Below are 8,552 nucleotides of genomic sequence, written 5' to 3' on the forward strand. Positions count from 1 at the left end.
CGTTGATTCTGAACAGCGGGTAAACATCCTCTTTGGTGAAGTGATTAAGTTTCTTGTCATCAATACAGAAAATCAAGGTACTGTCCTTTTTGTCAATAGCCATCGGCGATGCCCACGTGCTTGCAGACGGCTGAATGGCATCGTCGCGAAGCACTTCAGCAACCAGATTCTTAACGGCTGCTCGTCTCGTCGGGGAAGCACGGTACTGGTGGTGGCAGGCGAGTCGCGTAGCCTCACCGGTGGCAATAGGGTGCTTGTAGGACGACCTTAAAGAACAGGTGAAGGTGTCTGCAAAATCTGCTAACAGGTCGGACAACATATCCTTCTAAACTGATGGAAAGTCGGGGTTTATTTTCACGGACTGAAGACAGTAGCGTGGACCAGCATCGGCGTGAAGGGATCCTTCCACGGCGCATGAGCTTGGGAATTCACAACCGTCTTGAAAGGAGGTGACAGCCGTGCCTTTAACGAAGTGCTGAAATTCGTTTGTAAGTATTATGAGGAAGAGGTTGGTGCAGCAATCACGTAGTTGGAGGGTCTCAGGCAAGTGAAAGTCCCCTCTCATGCTGCAGTGGAATAGGGCCGTCCGACATGTTCTCGCAGTCGTGGAATAAGTCGGTCCACCCAAGTACAATAATGTCGCATTGTGGTGGCACCGTGACGTCATTTTCGACAATGCTCAGAGCGTTGGTGCTGATATTTTGGGTGTCAAAGCGCGCCACGGCCCGTTTGGACGAGAACGTCACCCGCACATCCTGAAAATGAATTACAGCGCCGTCTGCCTGCAGGAAGTCGATCTCCAGGGTCAAGTCTCTGGAACACTTGGCAATTACGACAAAGTCGCCGACGTACAACTACGGATTCCGACTCAAGTTGTGTACTTGCCCAAAGGAGGAAGTAGGTAGCGCCAAACAGTGCAAATATAGATCCCTGTCTCCGGTATAAGAACTCTTTTAAGTTCTCAGGCGAATGCACTGCTCATTACGCAATAATTAGCGCCGGTATCAAATAGCACGGTCACCTTAGCACCGTTTATTGCTAGACGCAAATCGGAAGCAGAATATCGGATACCTTCGTTGCTGGACTTCATCAAGGTATCGTACACTCGGAGGCTTCCCGATGGAGGATCTTGGCATGTCCCGACGTCAGCGACCTTCCTACAGAGGTCGCGGGTGCGTTTTCCCAGTTGGGGCTTGAGGAATGATGGCCAGCGGAGCTGTTCGGGCGGCCGGACTTAGCGAACCGTAACGTAGTGGCGAAGGCGAACGGGACACGCGGCGTCCGGAGTAGAAAGGGTTTTAGCGCGTCCAGAGGTGCTGTTATGCCTCATGTGGCCGCTTGCCGTGCCAGGGAAAGAGACAGGGTGCCTCGGGTCTGAAACCGCGAAGGTGACCGGCCTCCTCCTAGTGGTACCAAAGGGGCCTGCGGTCCGGTGTGTGCCGCAAATCAGCGTTCGGAGGGCGTGACACAGCGGGAGCAGGTGCGTGATAGGGAAGATTGGCCTCATGGCAGGTGTCCGGTTAGTGGGACCGTAGCCAGGCGTCTTTCGTAGAACAGTGTGGAGTCTCGACCAGCGGTGGCTCATCGGGAACAGGTTGTTCTTGTGCAGCCTGGCGCACTTCTTCCTTGACGACTTTGGCCAGCGATACAAGAGGCACAACTTGGGGCAGACGGAACCGTTGGAGTTCCTCCCGAACAACGGACCAAATAAGTTCGCGCAAGCCGCCTAGGCGCAAAGCTGGTGACGTCCTGATTGTAGTGCAGGGCCCGTTGTTGGAGCGTCATCTTCATGGTGGTCGCCTCCGCGAGTACTTCAGCAACAGTCCGCGATGGGCTGCGCACGGGGACTGCGAACAGATCCTGCTTGTCTAATCCACGCACTAGGTTGCGAAGCTTCTTCGTCATGGTGGGGTCGTCGCCCTAGAAAAGACGAGTCATGTCTTCAAAGTACATGGGCGCACTTTTGCTTCTCCGCTGGAAACTGGAGTGCAGTGCAGCTTTAGCTACCTCCCGGCGATCGGCGTTGGAGAAGGTGGCCAGGAGATTGCGACTAAACGTTGCTCTCTCGCGATTTTCAAGCCACATCCGGGCACTCTTCAAGCGCAAAGTAAACGTTACTGAGCTTGCACTCGTCATTCCAGCCGCTGCACCACGCAACACATTCGAAGGTCTTCAACCATGTTCAGCGTCTTCAAACACGTCGCTATGAAAAGATGGTGGTGTTTGAGGCGGGTGGCAGAGGACAGTGCCCGGAGCTATGGTATCAAAGGCCAAGTCAGTTGGACTCAAGGGCCAAGGCTGCGTCGTTCTTGTGGGTGTGGGAAAGGGCCCGAATACAGGATATCTCCACGTAGGCGGCGCCTGGATCGCTGGTCCGTGCTGAATGGTGCAAGCTGCGCGAAGGTAGGGATGCGTACGCAGCACTACTCCACCAGAACGTAATTACGTACAGGAAAAAGTAGGAATCACCTAAAACCGACAAAACTGTGGAGCAGCCCAGAGGTCGTTGTTGTTGTTATTGTTACGTTAAGGAATAAGTGGCGAGTACCCACTGCGGGGGATTGGCCAAGACACAGGCGACGAATGAAAGATGCTCAAAAACGTTAAAAGAAAGAATTGCAGATTGTCATCATAAACTTAAGGACAAATAGGTTCCCCTGAGATCGGTGACTGAAAATGTGAACAGGTTTATGGATTTTGGGGAACAAACATTTACTTGAAGAAGAATTCCGCATTCATCGAATTGGACCGCCGAGGCCGGGATCGAACCCGTGTCTTTCGGTTCAGCACCCGAGCGCCATAACCACTGAGACCGGGGCGGCTTGAAAATCTGAACAAATGTCAATGAGCAGTTTTGGGCTTTTGATTACGGATTATTGTGTTGAATGAGCAGCCAGAGATTAGCATTGAGAAAGATTTCAGGATTGAAAAGGTCACAGCACAAGAGCGGGAGGCAGCCAACTTCTGCCTATACTAATGCATGCATCAATATCCTACACCTGCCTCCTATTACTCGGAATATCCCGCAGCCCTTAAGGTCTGGTTTATTTCAAAAATTTAAAGGATGTCAACAGGTGTTCATGTGCTTTGATTACATTTTAGGCTATTGGCGCACCGAAGTGCATGGCTGGAGATAAATTCCGACCTCCTTAGGTTCTTTAACATGCACCAGTCTCAAGTACACGAAAGTTTCGCAATTTTCCTCCAGCAAATTGCGGACACTGTGGCCGGGTTCGAACCCGTGCCCGACAGCAGAACGACCCTGAGCCAACGTTTTCTTTTATTGCAAGAAGGCATTAAACGTCAACAGCTTCTTCTCGCCATGTCAGCAGTGAATTATTTGTCTGCCCATCTGTCCGCACCACTACAGAACTCTCGAAAATAAAACATACCCGAATTAGTCGCACCCACCACAGGAAGCGTATAGGCTGTCTCCGCAACGCACCTGCGCTCGTATTTTCACTTGCAAAACTCCGTTGTCTGCGATGAGCGTAGACAAAGAATGACTTTATGGCAGAAGAAACAAAATTAAAACAAAATAGAACGGACCTAAAAGACACAGGGGGGACGCTGCATGAACCACGAAATAGTCAAGTTAGCCGCATCGAAGAAAGGAAAAAAGGTGTCAAGAAAAAAATGACAAAAAATGCTGATCCATTTCCTTGTTCCACATATTGCGCCGTCCTCCATATATAACGAAAATAATTTATGTGAGGCAACATTTCATGAAAAACCCTTCCTCTTCGCACTTCCTACTTTGAGGTTTGGGGAAGACAGGAACACTAAAAGAGTAAGTTAATACAAAAGATACCGCGGAGTAGAGTCTTTTGGGTTATGTTAAGACTCGCAAAACGTTTCCCCTTGTTTTATTACCGCATCTTTACATGCGGTAGCAGTACCTCTGTTATCGGCATGGTGCAGCGAAATAAGGTTCAGATTATTTCGACCATCTGGCTTCTTTGACGTGCGCCAAGGTGTCAGTACAATAAATTCGAATGTTTAACGGCCAAAGGAAAGGCGCATTAACTGTCTCAATCAGGGTGAACACCTAAACCGCGCCATGAGGAAGGAATGGAGGATGGAGCTTAAGAAGAGAAAACGGCTCCGCTGAGGGGGGTCTGTAATTATCGGCGGTGTATCAGGCACGATACAAACTCCTGAAATGGCAATACTTCTACTGAATGTTTCATGCCAAAAGTGCTAAAGCTCATTTATATCGCAAACACAAAAGCGACTGTACGGCACCTTTTTGTTTTGTGTTACTTTCCGAAAGCAATACTTTGCATTTGTGTTGGCACAAGAGGATCAAATCCTCAGAAAAAATGCACAACCCTCATTTTTAAACAAAATTATGAAAGTAAATTGAAACTGTAAGTCGTCAGAGATACTGAAAAATCCCTGACTCCAAAAGCTAACCCCACTGGCAAAAAACTAAAAATTCCAACGGCCACAGTAGGGGAGATGATTTTGAATATTGCTGTTGGTTTACTGTGTGTGTTGAAGTATATGTGCGGATTTATCCTCCTTGAAAATTCATAAATTGGCCTAATTAAGTCATTTTATTTTCACAAAAATTTGCATTTATACAAGATAGGGGCTAGGAACAACGAAATGCTATAAGCTCAAAAATTTTGGGGTTAAGATAATGGGGTGGAGCGCATGTGGTAGGTTCTCGGAGATCATGAATGGCAGTTTACCACTATCCCCCTAGAGATAAGTATACAGCAGTTGTATCTTACCAGTACTCACCTACGGGGCAGAAACGTGGAGGCTAACGAAAAGGGTTCAGCTCAAGTTAAGGACAACGCAGCGAGCTATGGAGAGAAAAGTGATAGGTATAACGTTAACAGACGGGAAGCGAGAGAGGGTGAGGAAACAAACGCGGGTTAATGGCATCCTAGTCAAAAAAGGGGAAGAAATGGGCTTAGGCAGGGCGTGTAATACGAAGGCACGATAACGGCTGGTCCTTAACGGTAACGGAGTAGATTCCAAGAGGCATGCGTAGCAGGGGGCGGCAGAAAGCTTGGTGGTTGGATGGGACAAAAAGTTTGTAGGCATACAGTGGGTGCAGTTGGCAAAAGTCAGGGTTTATTGGAGGAACATGGGAGAGGCCTTTGCCCTGCAGTGGGCGCAGTCAGGCTGATGATGATGATGATGAAACACTTTCCGATGGGAGCCCATCAACTCGCTTAATCACTGCATTGTGTTGTCATGAACACCTGAGTCAAATAATACACTTCTACACGTAGCAGAAAACCCAGAATCACGAGCTAAAGTTGCCGAGCCCTTTCCGGCGACTTTTCATGCTCGCACTCTTCTCCGTTGGTCCGCTGCTGCGTATACAAGTTGAGAGGTGGCTATTGGTTAGCTTCCCTCAGATGTCAGGCACCTACCATCGCCACGGCCAACATGCGACTTAGCTCCAGCGAGACAGGAAGCTCCGCCCCGGCGGTGGGGCCGGCGGAGGGGCGCCAACACTTCAGCGTGCCAAGATTGACGACAGGAAAATGCGAGAAGACGATGAAATACTAATTCTGACTAGAGATAAGTCAGCTTCTACAAAGGGCATAAAAAAAATTTGGCTGTGGCTTAGCTCACGTTAACCCTATAGTTGAATTGCGAAAGTTTCGTTTCCTCGGCACGTCGTCTACAAAGCGTCTCATTCCGAAGCTCTCGAAACTCCAACCGGTCTCTTCCGCAGTTGAAGAGTAACTCCTGGGCAGTGATCTCCGCAGGGAGAAGCAGAAACTAGAGCCGCTCCCCACTACTAATGAAGCGACCAGGCCGGGACGTGGCACGACTTCTAGCTTCCCGAGTCGTGCGGAGCGTAATTCTGGCGTCTCTTGAGCGCGTTCTGTTCATCGCTTCGTTCTGTCGTTGTTGCGTCTCTTTCGCGCTCTAAATAACGACAATAACGACTACAATAAACTGAGGTGGAGCGCTTATATATATATATACATATATATATATATATATATATATATATATATATATATATATATATATATATATATATATATATATATATATATATAAGCGCTCCATTTTCGATCATTTTCGCACCATATAAGCGATAATTTTCGCACGCTTACTCAGCTGAGCGTATTAACTTTTTGGATGTGACAGTACTCCTTCGTGATGGCAAACTAGTCACGACGCTCTACAAGGAACCCACTGACAGACACCGGTACCTTCACTTCCATAGTAGCCACGTAAAGCACTGCAAGACCAGTATTCCCTACGGCCAAGCGCTCCGCTACAAACAGATCTGCTCTGAACGATCTGATTTCAACCATAACTGCATGTCCCTGAAAAAGACATTAACACAACAAAAGTACCCCGCTTCTCTAATCGACGACGCGTTTGGACGTGCAGACCAGCCTGACCGAATTGCTCTCTTGGACACATCCCATCGCCCTGACTTAGTTCAGCAAACCAACTTGATTCTGGCCCATTCAGCTTCTATTCCTAACGTCACCGGCATTCTTCGCAAACATCATCGGACAAAGCCAACGCCTTAAACTTACATTCCCAGACCCACCAAGAGAAGTCTACAGACGGTAAAAAAATCTATGTGACTTGTTGACTTCAAGAATTTCACAGCATGTCTCGGAAGGCTGCCGACCATGTAATAAGCCAAGATGCAGAATCTTCGCACATATGACTACCTCAGCAACAGGTACCAGCACCGCGTGTAACTATCAAATGAGAATTATAGGCACTTTTTGCTGCGACACTTCAAACGTAATCTATCTGTTGGAGTGCTCTGTGTGCAATAAGCAGTACATAGGGCAAACCGAAACTGCATTCTGTTTACGCTTCAATAACCACAGGGCTCACTGCACCTCTTTCCCCAACCTTCCGCTATCTAAACACGTCAGAATTCTCGGTCATTCATTCGACAAAATAAGAGTTACCATTTTACAATCACGTTTTAGGACACATCATGATAGAGAAACCCGTGAGTCATATCTCATTTAAAAATTTGATACTGTTTCTGCTGGTTTAAACGAAAGTCCTGGTGTACTATCTTGTCTGCCCCGCTAACAATTTTGCTGACCACATGTGTGTGCCACGTTTTAAATTACCGCTTTTTTCTGTATCTTTCAATGCCATTCCTGATTGTATCCACGCATTCACATGATTTCTGTACTTTGTTCCTAGTCGTGATAAGGTTTTGATATTCTGAGAGTTGCTGGCTTAAAAGCCTTATGGCAACAACGATATTGTTCACTCTGACGAAGGCCGGACCCCGGCCGAAACGTTAGTAATAAAGTGCTTTTCGCCTGTGCCCTCTTCTTATAAGCTACATACCCCGGATACCAACGTCTTCATTTCGGATGTCTCCAACTTTGGATTCCGGTCGGATCACGGCGAAACGCATCACATGGAAATTTACAAGGAGTACGACCACGACTGTCGTCTTGGGTGACTCCCACACAAAGCATCTGCACCAATATTTTGACGCAAGTCAGCCTGGAACACCTGCTTTTGTGTCTCTAAGTGGCGCCGTCATCGATGACGTTAAGAACCTTCTCGACTTCGTTCCATGCACAGCGGGGACCTTAATTCTTCATGTGGGAACCAATGATATCGTCTCGAGCTCTGGACGTGCTGCTTTTCACAAGTACCGTGTCCTGCTTCAAGTGATCTCGGATCAGCGCCCTGAAGTCAAGCGCATCTACGCTAGTTTGATTCTGCCTAGGTCTGTGAACCGACGTCGGCGTGCTCGAAACCAAGCCTTCGTTCGTCGTTGTAACCAAGAAGCATGCACCTTCAATGCCATTCTACGCAATCACTGCCGCATATCACGACACGTCTTCTTCGTTGACCATGGATTGGAGTGGCTGCCCCCCCCCCCACAATGGACCACAAAAGTCCGTCGGACATCCGTTGCAGATCCGAACGTCCGCTACTGTCTGCAACCCAATGTGGATGTACATCGGCTGTACATCGGATGTCCGTAACCGGAAATTAACAAAATCCACTGATAGTAAACCATCGGAGGTCCTGTGGATCTTTGCTTTTGGACGTCCATCACTTGCGAACCGGTGAAAGTCCTGCGGATTTACTTTTTTGGACGTATGAGTCGTTCCGGCGCGATATGATCCTCTGGTCATCCACTGTACATTTTTGTACGTTTGACGTTTTGCAAGTGCACATGTACGAGTTTTTCTTGCCGAACGAACGGCTACATGCGTCAAATATCAATTTCCGCCACCATACAGTTTCTAAACATTCAAATAATTCAAAACTGACAATACTTTTCCGCTCCAGCCAGCGCTAGCCACTCCCAAAGCCGGCCCAGTGGCGGCGCGCGCGGCCGCTTTTTCGCGCAGGGGGAACGGTGCGGAGCTCATGAAAGCGGTAATACCGAATAATTCATTGTTTATCACAGTCTTCTCGCGTACTTTTGGAGCTTCCTTTTCTGTGCTGATTTCGGATGACTCAACGCTAGAAAGGAGCCGGACGGACAAAGGCAAGAAACGTGAGTTGGTTTCCTTTTTTATTTCCTTTAGCCGACTGACGTTCGTTTGTAGTTTCGGGTTGCT

Source organism: Amblyomma americanum, chromosome 1 (assembly GCF_052857255.1).
Source record: "Amblyomma americanum isolate KBUSLIRL-KWMA chromosome 1, ASM5285725v1, whole genome shotgun sequence".
Classification (NCBI taxonomy): domain Eukaryota; kingdom Metazoa; phylum Arthropoda; class Arachnida; order Ixodida; family Ixodidae; genus Amblyomma; species Amblyomma americanum.